A 14,366-nucleotide genomic window follows, 5' to 3' on the forward strand; every position below is an offset into this window, starting at 1 on the left:
TCTATAGAGATCGATGATTGGCTACTGTAATAAAAGGCAGCACTTCATTTGCCACAATGACCGTTACACTATTCCCCATTCAGATCTATACGAGTGACACGTCTTGTGTATTCTATAGTCTTTGTCTGTAGTCTACAGTCTAGTTGGTATGACAATGGCTAAGTGGTAGAACCACTTCCACTGCGTCTTGCATTTTCAGATGCTAAAGACACATTCTCTGTGAATGGCTCCTCAGCTGTTGCACTGCTGTAGTCTTTTCTAGTGACAGCACATCTGGACTGAATTTGTCATGGGAGTGTGTGTACTGTGAAACTCCCAATATATATAACCCTTAATATAAATGTGTTTTGGGAACACATTCCTTCATTCACTTTTCCTTCGGCTTAATGCCTTATTTATCAGGGGTCGCCACAGCGGAATGAACCATGCACTATTCCGGCATATGTTTATCACAGCGGATGTCTTTCCAGCCACAATCGAGTACTGGGAAACACCCATAAACTCTCACATTCACACATACTTATACCACATGTCTTTGGACTATAGGAGAAACCGGAGCACCTGGAGGAAATCCATGCCAACCCGGGGAGAACATGCAAACACAGTATACCATAGGTCTCAAATTCAATTCCTGGATAGCCGCAGCTCTGCACATTTTAGCTCAAACCCTAATTAAACACAGCTGATGCAAATAATCAAGGTGTGCAAGACTAATAGAGATTAGTAAGCAGGTGTTAGTTGGAAGTGGTTGGAGCTAAACTAGGAATTGAGTTTGAGACCACTGCAGTAAAACCCAATTAACTTAATGTTTAAGACTTTTTGCTGAAGGTTTTTTTTGTTGTTGTTTTTTTGCCACCTGACTTTTTAGACCTCTCACTATAATGCCCTGCATCATAAATCAAAGCAGCAATTTCTAGCAGACTTTAGACTGAGTACTATTACTGCTAATCAAGCTAAAATGACTCACTTTGAATAACTTTTCCTTGTCACATTTATTATTTTGGCCACTGCTTTTTTAAGTCATACGCAATGTCGCCTAGTGATTTCACCCCAGCTGAGATGTCAATGAGCCTTTCTGAGTGACATTTAGTGCCTTACAAACATGACTGGAGCAAAAAAAAGGGTTCTTTCACAGAGCTTGCCTGTTTAGTTTGGTGATTGAAATGCTGCATTAGGATAATAGCACAGACAAAGTGGCAGTAAAGATTACACCACGGAGCAACATTAGTCTCCACTTGCGTGTATCATTACATAACAGCTGTGTTACACAAACAATATCCCTCCTATCTATTAAAAGCAGATTAACCAAGTTGCCCGAGTAGAGAAATCGCTTGTCTTTCTAGTTAAAGCTCGTAAATGTAAGAAATGTGTCATGTAACAGGATTAAAGCTTTTCTCAAAAATCTTCTTGTGGTTAATGAAGTATATACAAATAAATGGAAATAACAATGTTGTGTAGCTAATCTTACTAATGTGCTGAACACATTCACCTCAATGCTGAATGTGCTATTGGCAACAAGAGTAACTACAGAAAATGGCCATTGATTTCTGACAGAGCACTTTTTAGTCAATGAGGGTTAACAATTTATATGGGCTGACAATGCATTAAATGGGAATCAGATTTCAATTTGGTGTTGATTAACTCTTACTTAATATGGATTAGTTTCCATTAGAAAACTGCTTGCAAGGGAAGCCATTATTCTGAGCACTGTTTTTACTGATCATCAATCTCTGTCTCAGATACAGAAGTATTTAAAGGAAAAATGTCCTGTGGAAGCTGGAGAATTATGAACTAATATCCCAATTCTCTGACTATATAAGTTTGTATCTCACTCAAAAGTTCACATAGATCTTGTTGCATCTTCCATTTGAGCATCATATTCTTAACATACATGATTAGACACTATTGATATCAAATCAATGGCCAATTGGCTATATATATATATATATATATATATATATATATATATATATATATATATATATATATATATATATATATATATATATATATATATATAGTTGAAGTCAGAATTATTAGACCCACTTTAAATTATTTTTTAAAAATTATTTTGAAATATAAAAAAAAAAAAACATTTTTAGCCCAAAATTATTAGCCCCTTTAAGCTATATTTTTCAAACCATCAAAAACAAACCATTTGTATACAATGACAATTATTACGCTAACCTGCCCAGTTAACCTAATTAACCAAGTTAAGCCTTTAAATGTCACTTTAAGCTGTATAGAAGTGTCTTGAAAAATATCTAGTCAAATATTACTAACTGTGATCATCAAAAAAAGATATAAATCAGTTATTAGAAATTAGTTATTGAAACTACAGTATTACGTTTAGAAATGTGTTGAAAATATCTCTTCGTTAAACAGAAATTGGGGAAATATAAACAGGGGCTGTTCATTTCAGTGGGGTTAATAATTCTTACTTCAACTGTATATCATACACCTGTATAGGTAATGTCGGTTTTGTCAGTATTTTTTTACATGGTTAGTTATTTATGTATTTACTTGCTTGTAAATTACAAAAAAAAAAACTGTCGAAATTGTTTTTTTTTTATTGTTAAAAAAATGCTTTTGGCTGTCAGTCTTGAGTCTAATTTAAATTGAAGAGCAAAAAGTACTGTCTTATATTTTCCACAGATGTTTTTTTTACTGCTAAATAGAAAAAAAATTATTGTAAAGCCTATTTAATAACATGCTCAATGGGTTATATTCATTCATTCACAGCGCACAATCGAGATTGCGATCTTTCTTTGATTAATTTATTGATTTTCTTTTTGGCTTAGTCGGCACAGCGGAAATAACCGCCAACTTATCCAGCATATTTTTTATGCAGCGGATCCCCTTCCAGCTGCAACCCATCACTGGGAAACCCATACACACTCATTCGCACACATACATAAACTATGGACAATTTAACCTACCCAATTCCCCTGTACCACATGTCAAAGACTGTGGGAAAACCGGAGCACCCGGAGGAAACCCACACAAAAAACAGGGAGAACATGCAAACTCCACACAGAAACGCCAGCTGACCCAGCCGAGGCTTGAACCGGCGACTTTCTTGCTGTTAGGCAACAGCACTACCTACTGCACCAATGCGTCGCCTTTATGGGTTTCAGTTTTGCTTTTAACACTTTACTATTCCTGACAGCATGCAAAGACCTTAAATGTAGGTTTACTATTGGCACTAGTTCCCCCTCCAAATTAAAGTGCTCCAAACATGCTTTGCATCTATTTTGCATTTTTAACCAATTTGATGACGTCACTGTGCACACTTGAGCTCCTCATCAGCTTTTCTGACGTATCAAATGATCTCTAGAATCTGAAGCATCCCACCTTCTAAACACTCCATCCCTGCTATAATCCCACATGTCTGAAATATAATTGCAGTGGTGGCCAGATTGAATCCATTTACCCACATCACAGAAATAGTCAACAACATGTGACAAACAAAACAATTTCATTTTTAACAATTTTATTTATTATGATACTTATATACTCTTTCTTTTCTGTTGAAAAAGACTTTATTTCTGTTGAAATAAAAAAGAAATCCACTATTTCTCTTACTTGTGTACTATTTAGGAGCCATGTGCATCGACTGACTGAAATCTGCTTCGCTCTCTCAAGTTCAAAGCAAAATCGAATGCCGAAGCCTTTTAGATGTATAAAATATGTATTATATTAACATCATCAAATTAATAAAATATGCAGCAAATGAGAAATAAATGACAGAAAATGAATAAAAACTATACATTCATTCATTCATTTTCTTGTCTGCTTAGTCCCTTTATTAATCCAGGGTCGCCACAGCAGAATGAACCGCCAACTTATCCAGCAAGTTTTTACGCAGCGGATGCCCTTCAAGCCGCAACCCATCTCTGGGAAACATCCACACACACATTCACACACATGCTCATACACTACAGACAATTTTAGCCTCCCCAATTCACCTGTACCGCATGTCTTTGGACTCTGGGGGAAACCGGAGCACCCGGAGGAAACCCACGCGAAGGCAGGGAGAACATGCAAACTCCACACAGAAACGCCAACTGAGTCGATGTTCGAACCAGCGACTCAGCGACCTTCTTGCTGTGAGGCGACAGCACTACCTACCTCGCCAAAAAAAAAAAAACTATATATATAAATGAATAAAAAAATTATACAAGTTTTAAAAGTGTAGTATTTCAGTAGTAGTCCATATGTATTTAAAAAAGGCAAATGCGTTGATTAACCATTACTAATAGTGTACATATATTTTGCAGCCAGTTTGGAGCAGTCATTTCGTCCTCTCCGAGTATATAGTAAAATATCTCTGAGTTGTTTTGAATGAAGAATGAATTATTTGTCAATCATCTGTCAGCTGTGAAGCCAAGTAAAAAGTAGGCTTAAATAAAAAGGTAATGCAAAAATTGATTCATACGATTAACTATATCTTTATAAAGTGAAAGCAAAAGCTGAGTCCTGGACACTTTAGGAGATTTAGAAACCCTGGACGGACTCATTTGTAAGCCCCAAAAAGGCACGACTCTGTGGGTCTACAGTGCACTTGACACTGACTGTGGGAATGTTGACAATTCACGTCCATACAGAACTAAACGTGTAAACAAGAAAAGATTTTCCACTGCTTAATTGATCACAGATGTTTGTTTACATCGTGCGGATACAATAAAAGTGTAAAAGGATAATAATAATATTAAAAAAAAAACATTTAAAAATGTGTCACTAAAAATACTTGGACAGCCGTTAATATACCTGGGCGGCCCAAGTATAAAGAGAGGGAGAGAGTCCTTGTAAGTGTTTATAGAAAAGTGTATGGTGCACTCAGAGAGGAAAGATTACTACAGGTGGTTACTTCAGGTTTAAGCTGTTTGTTTTATTAGTGTCTGAATACAAAGAGCTGTATAATAAAGGTGACAGTAACAACCAATAACAAATACCATATGAATAGTTCAATAGCTTGAACAACTTTCTCCTGTGTAGCAAACAAGTGTCAGAAGCTTCAAGTTGTGTTCCGTGGTATTTCTGTTTTTCACTGAGCGCCATCTAATGTTGGGGAGTGATTTTGCACTCTGCAAACCAATATACCAATGAAACCACTGAAAATATGAATGCTGAAAAAATATTGATAGGCTTGAACAAAATTTGTTCCAGTATTCACAAACTTTCAGTATTACTTTTCAGATGCACTTTAGCTCAATGACTTGTAGAGCCGTTATAAAAAAAAACCAAAAGACTATAGACCAGGGGTCACCAATCCTGGTCCTGGAGGGCCAGTGTCCCTGCAGGGTTTAGCTCCATCTTGCCTCAACACACCTGCCTGGATGTTTCAAGTATACCCAGTAAGACCTTGATTAGCTTGTTCACGTGTGTTTGATTAGGGTTGGAGCTAAAATCTGCAGGACATCGGCCCTCCAGGAACAAGTTTGGTGACCACTGCTATAGACCCTTTTCACAAGACTCTTATTCAGCATCTTAAATCCTTGAAAGCGTTTGATATTTTGATTTTTAAAACTTGTATTCAAGTATGTGATATATCATCTTTGCATCAAATTACAAAAAAACAAATTACTTGTGCGAGGCGTATGAAATGCAGTGTATTAGCAGAACAGTACATTTGACATTGTTCTCTCTTCTGGCTGCCGTTTTGAGTCTCACACATTTTTTGACCTTTTTCTGAAAGTCTTGAAAACAACATCATGGAGTTTTTCTTTTATTATTTCAGCAAATGGGATTGTAAGACAAAAAACAAAAAAAAGATTTGTTGTACCCATTCACTGCACTCTAAGTTTACCCAGCTATGGCGACTTCTGTGACAGAGAAACCTATATATGGAAAATATGGACCTGGATGTGTATTGGCTGTTTTTTTTTTAAAGAGTAGGGACTACTCATCATGACCCACCTTGTTTTCATGTTTCAGCTGAGATTTTCCACACATAGAACCAAACTACGCATTTCAATGCACATCAGGGGACCTTTAAATATAGGTTTATTCTAAATAATAGATAACAGAGTCATATAGGTTGAGACAATGTCAAAATGTTGCCAGTGAACTAAATTAGAGACGAGACAGGGACAAAGTGACCTGCAGTGTCTCTTTTCTGATCATACTGTCATGTTGCTAGACACTAAAAAGTCCAACAGCAAGTCCATGTCGGAGCCGTCTAGACAGGTCAGAGTGAGCAAGAGCAGTTATTGTACAAGTTTCAGGCTTCTCCCACTGAGATTGCAGCTCTGGGTTTGGAGGCTCCCAGATTTGTCTGGACTGAGTGTGAATTAATGAGGCAGAGAGTCTGCGCTTCAAAGGTCACAGTTCTGTGCTTAAACTTGTTCATTCAACACAGCTAGAGGGAGGTGACGCCGGGATGCTTTTAGAGTTTAGAAAGGTTTAACCGAGGCCTGGGGTAATGTTTTATGACTTTATTTAGACTTGCTTTTTATGTTGTTAATAGAGACGGGAGCTTCTTTTACGTGTGAAGCTGTTAGTTTTTGTTTATAAATCCATAGGTGATGGAGGCCAGCTAGCAAAGTTCTATGCAGGTAAACCTCACACCTCTGACCTCAAAAGGTGCTCTAGTGACAGACGCAAGCAGCCTTGGTCTTTAGCCTCCTTGTTAGAGCAACTGACTCCCACACAAAGAATCGCCAGTTTGAATCCAGCTCAGAACGGGTTGGGTGCAGTTGGACCGGTGGGTAATACGTAGGGGCTTGTCTGAGAGGGAAGGTGATCTAGCGACAAACGCTAGAGTCCATGGACTTTAGCCTCCTTGTTAGAGCAACCCATACAAAGAATCTCCGGTTCGATCCCAGCTCAGAATGGGTTAGGTGCAGTAGGACTGGTGGGTTACACTTAAATGGCCTGACACCTCCTTATTTATCAGATCTACTACATGTAAACAGTCCAGGTAGATTTTAATGTCATCATTTCAGTCTTTTTTGATGGTACTGTGGAACCGGTTGCTCCATCTTGAAATGTTTTATATATATATATATATATATATATATATATATATATATATATATATATATATATATATATATATATATATCTTCAGGAAGTGCATCTTCTTTTCTTAGGATTTGAGCCTTCTGAATGTTGAGGGTTTGTTTGTATGTTTTAGTTAATTATGTGTTGTGTGATTTGTCATTTTAATTAATGTTGATTGTGTTCAGCAATTGTGTTCCCACTGTGTTCACTACCTAACTATTACTTAAGGGGTTTATGATGATTTGATCTCGATGTACTGTATGGACAAGTTCACTGAAGTCCTCAAAGGATGATTAATGTTTTGAGGTGAAGCGCCGATGTGTGTGCGCGTCTGCAGACATGCAGACCGAGGAGGAACCACCTGATGATTCACCATTGCTTTTCTTTAGAACTGTCTCAGCCAGTTTCCATGGAAACCAAAAGTCTCCCTCGCAGGCTTTTCCTTCAGGGATCGCTCTTGTCCTTCACGTAAATAAACTCCAAACAGCAGCATATTTAGCTTCTCACCTCCAGCGTTTATAAAAACTACATTTTCATTATTTCCTCCTTCTGTCCCTCTATTGGCAATTTCATCAATAAAGCTTGTCTGGTAAAGCTCTGGCCGTCTGTCTATACGTCCCAGTGATATAACTATTGTTCTGTGTTTGATTCGGTCTTGTTTGCTCTGGAGGTTACAAATGAAAAAGCTGCAGAAACAGATAAATTTTGACTAACATTAAATGACACAGTCGCATTCACTTCCTCTGAAACATCAACATTAAATGGCATACAGGGTAGTAACGATGTGGCTAAAATTTAAGCATGGCTGGTGTTTGAAATGCAAAAAGGAACTATTGGGAAACATTCTATTAGGTAAAGCTGTGCAAAAACATACTTCCTACAATTCTGTTTAATAAGGATTTCTAACTTATAATAAGGATTTTCTAATTATTAAAGCTTTCTAATATTAGCAGATATCAATTAGACATGCACCAAAAATATTTGGATTGACAGTGTGGAAAAAAGGGATTTATTTACCAGGGAACACTTCAGACCTGTAGACAGCTTGCAGATAAGATGAACGCAAATGGAAGAAGGGCAAGTTTCAGATTTCTTATGATTTTATGAGAAATTCTTATTTTATATTTCAGAAAGCCGCTACATCAGCTAAAACCAAATGTCTAGCAGAATTTATCACTAAAAATTGTCACAAACCTCAAGTTCTGTTTTCTACTATTAACGCTGTTTTAAATCCTTCAACTTAGTCAATTTTAGAGCCATCTATGTTTTTGGAAGATTATTTGTTAAGAAAATCACAGCTGTCTTGTTCAGAATACGTATTTAATGATGTTTAACTATGCTATATATAACTTCCACTTGGTCTGAGATTCAGCTTATTAATTTGAGTTTATGTTAAGACATTGTTAGCCATTTAAAACCTTCAATGTGGATATTGTCCCACCTTTTTTCTTTAAACAAGTTATGGATACAATTGGTTCTGGTCTGCTACTGGTGATCCACAAATGTTTGTCTACTGGCTCCTTCCCGAACAGTTTCAAATGTGGTGTAGTGACACCATATCTTAAAAAACAAACCTCTATCCAGCCTCTTTCTGTAATTTTTGGCCTATTTCTAATCCACCTTTTATTTTAAAGATCCATAAGGAAGTTGTTTTGACTCAATTACAAACATATTTGACTTTAAATTTGGTCCATGAGACATTTTAATCTGGTTTTAAGGCATTACACAGTACCAAATCTGCACTTCTAAGAGTATCAAGCCACATTTTTACAAATTCTGGGAAATCTATGGCATTAGTCTTATTGGATTTAAGTTCTGCTGTTGGCCTGATTGTCCACAAGGTCCTGTTGACAAGTCTATTGACAGCTGTGGGCCTTTGTGGCATAGTTTTAGAGTGGTTTCGTTCTTATCTGACCAATAGATGTTTTAGTGTGCACACTGGCTATCAATAATGGCACTTCTCGTAAACAGTAAGGATGTAACTCTGGTGTCCTGTCCAAATTCCCTCCATCCACAAAATTGGTTCGATCACTGTCTCTCCACTCCACCTATAGCTGGTGTGTGGTGAGTGCACTGGCGTTGTTGTCCTGTGGCTGCCGTCGCATCATCCAAGTGGATGCTGCACACTGGTGGTGGTGTAGAGAGACCCTCCCTCATGATTGTGAAGCACTTTAGATGTATAGCCTTACATGATAAATGTGCTATATAAATACTCACATTACATTACATTACAGTATTCCTCTCAAATGTGGAGTTCCACAGGGATCAATCCTTAGGCCTGTAATGTTCACCCTGTATATGCTCCTCCTGGCTTCCATTTTCAAGAAATATAATGTTTCCTTCTATCTGCATGCAGATGTCACACGTCCTCCCATTTTCCTCTAAAACAAAAAGATGTAAATGGCTTACAGCCACTCCTGGTTTGTTTAGAGAAGCTTAAACTTTGTCTCTTGATCAATTTTTTTTTTATTTAAACGAAAATAAAACTGGTGAGGCAGTGGCGCAGTGGGTAGTGCTGTCGCCTCACAGCAAGAAGGTTGCTGGGTCGCTGGTTCGAACCTCGGCTCAGTTGGCGTTTCTGTGTGGAGTTTGCATGTTCTCCCTGCCTTCGCGTGGGTTTCCTCTGGGTGCTCCGGTTTCCCCCACAGTCCAAAGACAGGCGGTACATAGGTGAATTGGGTAGGCTAAATTGTACGTAGTGTATGAGTGTGTGTGTGGATGTTTCCCAGAGATGGGTAGCGGCTGGACGGGCAGCCGCTGCATAAAAACTTGCTGGATAAGTTGGCGGTTTATTCCGCTGTAGCGACCCCGGATTAATAAAGGGACTAAGCCGACAAGAAAATGAATGAATGAACGAAAATAAAACTGAAGTAATTTTAGAACTTTGAGCACGTCACCATTTTTCTTAGAAAGCATTTTTATTAAGGTGCCATTGACTTGAAATTTTCCCCAGATGTTGGTAACAACCAAAGAAATCTATATATGCAAAGAAAACAAATCTAAATAGTTTACAAATTGTAAAAAAAAAATTATGCGTAATAAAATGAAATGACACAAGGAAGTACTGAACACATGAAGAAGGTATAGAAAGGCAGTGAAAGTCCAGACAGAACTGAAATCTCTCAGTAGGTCTTCAGCAACCCTCTGCCCTGCGTCATTGTAAATGAATATTAGCTGCTTCAGTCCAACATCTACATTAGCAGGATGATGAAGATGAAACCAGGGTGAACAAAACACAGAAAATCAAGCTGTAGAATGGCCCAGCCAATCACCTGACTTAAATCCATATAGAATACAAAATAAAAGTTCAGGATTTGATAGACGAGACCCACAGAAGTCTGTGAAAAACTCACACCTGAGCAATTCATGTGTTCAATACTTGTTTTCCCCGCTGTACATAAGTTTTTTCATATAGTCTTAGAATTTCATTATTAACAAATGATCTTAAAATCACACAAAGCCGGGAAAACTTTGCAGGCAAACAGACCGGCAGTGCTCTCACAATGTAAGTCAGGCATGTACATGATGTCAGGCTTCAGTCTTTCACACTTTCACACAATAGCGCTGTGAGGTGTTATCTCACTCCAGCATTCGCTCGTTCCCATTATTCCACCAAACCTCATTTGCCCGCCATCTTCATGTGCTGCCGATGAACATCAAAGTGGTGTTTTAATGGCGGGCTGTGCCGAACTCCTCCCGTGACTATGAAAAGCATGCGATTCATTGGAAAGGCATACCTCCATTGCCAACATCATCTCAGACAGTGACAGCTCCATTCAAAGCCAAATCGCCCACACAAGTGCCTAACCTCTCATGCCTTTATACCAAAGAAAGACTTTTAAAAAGTACTATTTGCAAACACGTTTTCTAAAACATTTGCAGACAATTAAATGCAGCTGGTTGTGATTTACCTCTCATTTGTCTTTGCATATTAAAACAAAGACTACTATAATAGGGCGCCATTAGAAAAATTCTATTTCTGACTAATGTCAATAGTTTGCTCATTTTCCTCATAACCTTCATTAAGCAGAAAATAAACTAAATTCATGTAAAATTTTTGCATATTACAATGTGGATGTCTTCATAAACTCTTAAAGATCCTGTGAAGTCATTTGAAATGTGCATATTTTTTCAATGTTTGATGTAATCGAAGCACAATAAGAGGCTGGGAATAGCTCCTCCCCTTTTTAATAAACAGCCAATAGTGTTTTATTTTATCATCTTTTATCAAAGCAAATGAGAAGCGTCTTGAAGGGGGCGGGGCATTACAGATACTAGAGAGCATTTGATTGGGTTGATGTGATGAGAAACTGTAGTGTAAGGCCCCATTTACACTCTACGTTTTAGTTTTAAGACAGCGTTTTATAATGAAAACGATCCACATCCGAGCTGGTTTTTCATCTAGCATTTCTGAAAAGCTCTCCATCCACACTACAACGCTGAAAACGCGCAACATGTGACCATACACACACACTCTGGCATGCACTGAAAGCAGCTTGAGTGTATTCTCGCCTCTGAGCTCCAGGAAGTCAGCAGGAGCTCTGAGCACACCTGCCCAGCTGAGAGCAGCCGAACGTCGGCCAGTCCTTCCCAAATCTGCCGCTGGATCTCATCTCTCTGTAATTGTAATACACAATGTATAGTAGTTCATCTTGTGTAGTAGACCTATATCTAACATGGCAGTCTTTTAAATCTATTAGGCTACTTGTTCTCACGTAACGTGTTTTGGCTGAGCACAAAGATAAGTTAATATATTAATTTGCAATGATTCTGCACGTTTGAACGATTGCTTGCGCTTATTTATTTATTTATTTATTTATTTATTTATTTATTTATTTATTTATTATTAATTTATTTATGTATTTATTTATTTATTTATTATTTATTTATTTATTATTGTATAAACTTATTGTACTTTTATAATTATTATTGATTATTAAAATGCTTACAGATTGCATGCATTTTCTCTGATCTTATATTATCTCTGATAGTCTTTATTATGTGCATATAGCCTGACATTAAGCACGTATTGCCCAAACCACACAGTGATCCTAATGTTTCATATTTTTCAATGGAAATGAAAGGAGGCAGTTATTAGGCTCCGTTTTGTTATAAATTTGCACACAGTGAAGATGACTCATAAATATGTTTATGATGCCTTAACAATTTTGGTGTCTGTTATGATTAAGTTGTTAATATAAAAAAAAAATCATGTCATGTTTTTATTTTATTGTTAAGATAGTGAAACATAGCCAGGGTGAATGATGTTATAAAAGTACACTGCCGTTACATTTGAAGATTTATCTGACGTGTCCTCACGTCCTCGGGAGTACGTTATGAACTTGTGAAGTCTGAACTTTGTTTACTTAATATTCAGAAAAAGTCCCAATCAGGTAGCGCGCATGTCAGCAGTCACGCCTCCATTTTCAAATGCCTTCGTTTTTAGATGTCGTTTTCCCCCATCCACACTGACACACAGCAGCAGCGTTTTAAAAATAAAACAGCCTCTTCAGGATTTTCAAAACGCTCCGTTTTCAGGCCTCGAAAGCTCTGGGGTAGTGTGGACGGAAGGTGTAACCATAGCAAAACATATGTGTTTTAAAACTAAAATGTATTCAACGAGACCATTTGCCGAAAGTGATATACTACAAGCTTTACATGTTTGTATCTGTTTTATATCTTCTGAATGCAAATTTTGTCTGTTTTGGGCCACACTAGCTTTAAATTTTTACTTTTCACAATTGTTTTTCAGAAAAAAATAGTGCTTTAAACTCAATTGTGTGGGGTAATTATTTTGTGGATGAAAGTCAGATAACATTGCAGTCAGGGCCGGAGTGGGACTCCTTTTCAGCCCTGGAGTTTCAAGCCTCAGACCGGCCCACCTCAGTTCACGACTGACTATATTAAAATAAGGTCATATCCAATTCCGTAATTTCTAATTACACTATCACGTCTTTTCTTGAGAAAACTGCTGCTTTAGAACTTCAAATGTTCAACAACCCTAACAGTATTATATGTCTTAACAATAAAAATGAAAAACTTAAATTACTCATACGAGGATCAAACCCAGGTCGGTGGCGTCGTAACCTAACGTGCTAACCACTGGACCACAACAACTGTATATCTAGAGGTGACTCATCTGAGTTATATCATCATTAACCTGCAGACTGCATATAGATAAAAAGAGCACTGCTGGTAAAATAATGAATAAGAAGATTGTGGTGAAGTAAATAAATTAATTAATTTGAAAAAAGTGTGACTGCTGAGAGCAACAGATTCTGGAGCTAGGGACACAGGCCCTCACGGCCAAAAAACAGACCGGCCCGATTAGCCAATCCGGGCCTGATTGCAGTCCATCAACATTTGTGTCATCAAAAAGGCACAAAATGTAGTGAAATAAAAAGTTATTCAACACTAATTTTAAAAATATTTAAATAATATTAAATAAATATAAAGTCATATAAACATCAAGTATTGGAGCTATTCTGTCACTAACTACAAATCATGTTCATGGATTCATGGAAACACTGCAATCTGATCATTTAAGATCACGTTATTTTATTACACTCCAATGAAATAGCTGTAATTGACAGATAAAATATGTAAATAACAGGTCACTTTATTAAATTGTGTGGTAATACAATGTGGTTTTACATGGTCAAAGCCTCCCAAATTTAAAAAAAAATTATATTGGGGTGGCACAGTGGGATATCTCTGTGAAGTTTGCATGTTCTCCCGGTTTTTGCGTAAGTTTATTCCAGGCCCTCCGGTTTCCCCCACAGTCTAAAGACATGCGCTGTAAGTGAATTGAATGAACAGAATGTGTGTGTATGTAAGAGTGTATGGGTGTTTCCCGGTACTGGTTTCCGGCTGGAATGGCATTCTCTTCGTAAAAACATATGCCAGAATAGTTGGCGATTAATTCCGCTGTGGCAACCCATGATAAATTAGTGACTAAGCCAAAATGGATGAATGAATGTTTCATATTGTATATGTGTGTATTAGCTCAGTGGCTGGCATGAACAGTTGTTGCACATTATGACTAGCTAGATCAATAGTAGAAGATTCAGTCAATATTCATTTAAAGGTGTCTGGCAGGCTATTAAAACGCATGCAAGACTTCACTTCACTCTCTATTGCCAGTTTCGGTCTTGAAAATTACAATATTGATCCCCTTTATTTAAGTATTGTTGAGTCATTGGCTACAACAGCACTGCCCAAACTTTGTCTTTTAGGGCCGGTGTCCTGCAAAGTTTAGTTCCACTCCTGATCAGACACAACCGAGCGAGCTAATCAAGCTCTTACTAGGCTTTCTGGAAACATCCATGCTGGTGTGTTGAGGTAACTTGGAGCTAAAATCT

At 37.5% G+C, this 14,366-nt stretch overlaps 2 protein-coding genes across 14 annotated transcripts in view; one reads left to right on the top strand and one right to left on the bottom strand.

The window, feature by feature from the left end:
• doc2b (double C2-like domains, beta) overlaps window positions 1–14,366 on the top strand; it is a 408,709-nt gene that overhangs the window by 352,491 nt on the left and 41,852 nt on the right. The window lies entirely within an intron of this gene.
• The window catches only part of si:ch211-209a2.2, a 142,069-nt gene that overhangs the window by 62,710 nt on the left and 64,993 nt on the right, over window positions 1–14,366 (bottom strand). Inside the window, exons 8-9 of one of the 5 annotated variants that reach the window (XR_015492048.1) lie at window positions 9,223–9,386; window positions 7,878–9,131 (exon numbers count right to left, since the gene is read on the bottom strand). The exons of 2 other annotated variants lie outside the window; for them this stretch is intronic. The gene's annotated coding sequence lies outside the window, so the exon portion shown is untranslated. Of the gene's footprint in view, window positions 1–7,877; window positions 9,387–9,912; window positions 11,623–14,366 lie in introns of those variants that run through there. 2 more of the 5 variants (XM_087254639.1, XM_087254640.1) reach the window with 2 other exon arrangements.

Source organism: Danio rerio, chromosome 5, assembly GCF_052040795.2.
Source record: "Danio rerio strain M-AB ecotype USA chromosome 5, GRCz13ab, whole genome shotgun sequence".
Classification (NCBI taxonomy): Eukaryota; Metazoa; Chordata; class Actinopteri; order Cypriniformes; family Danionidae; genus Danio; species Danio rerio.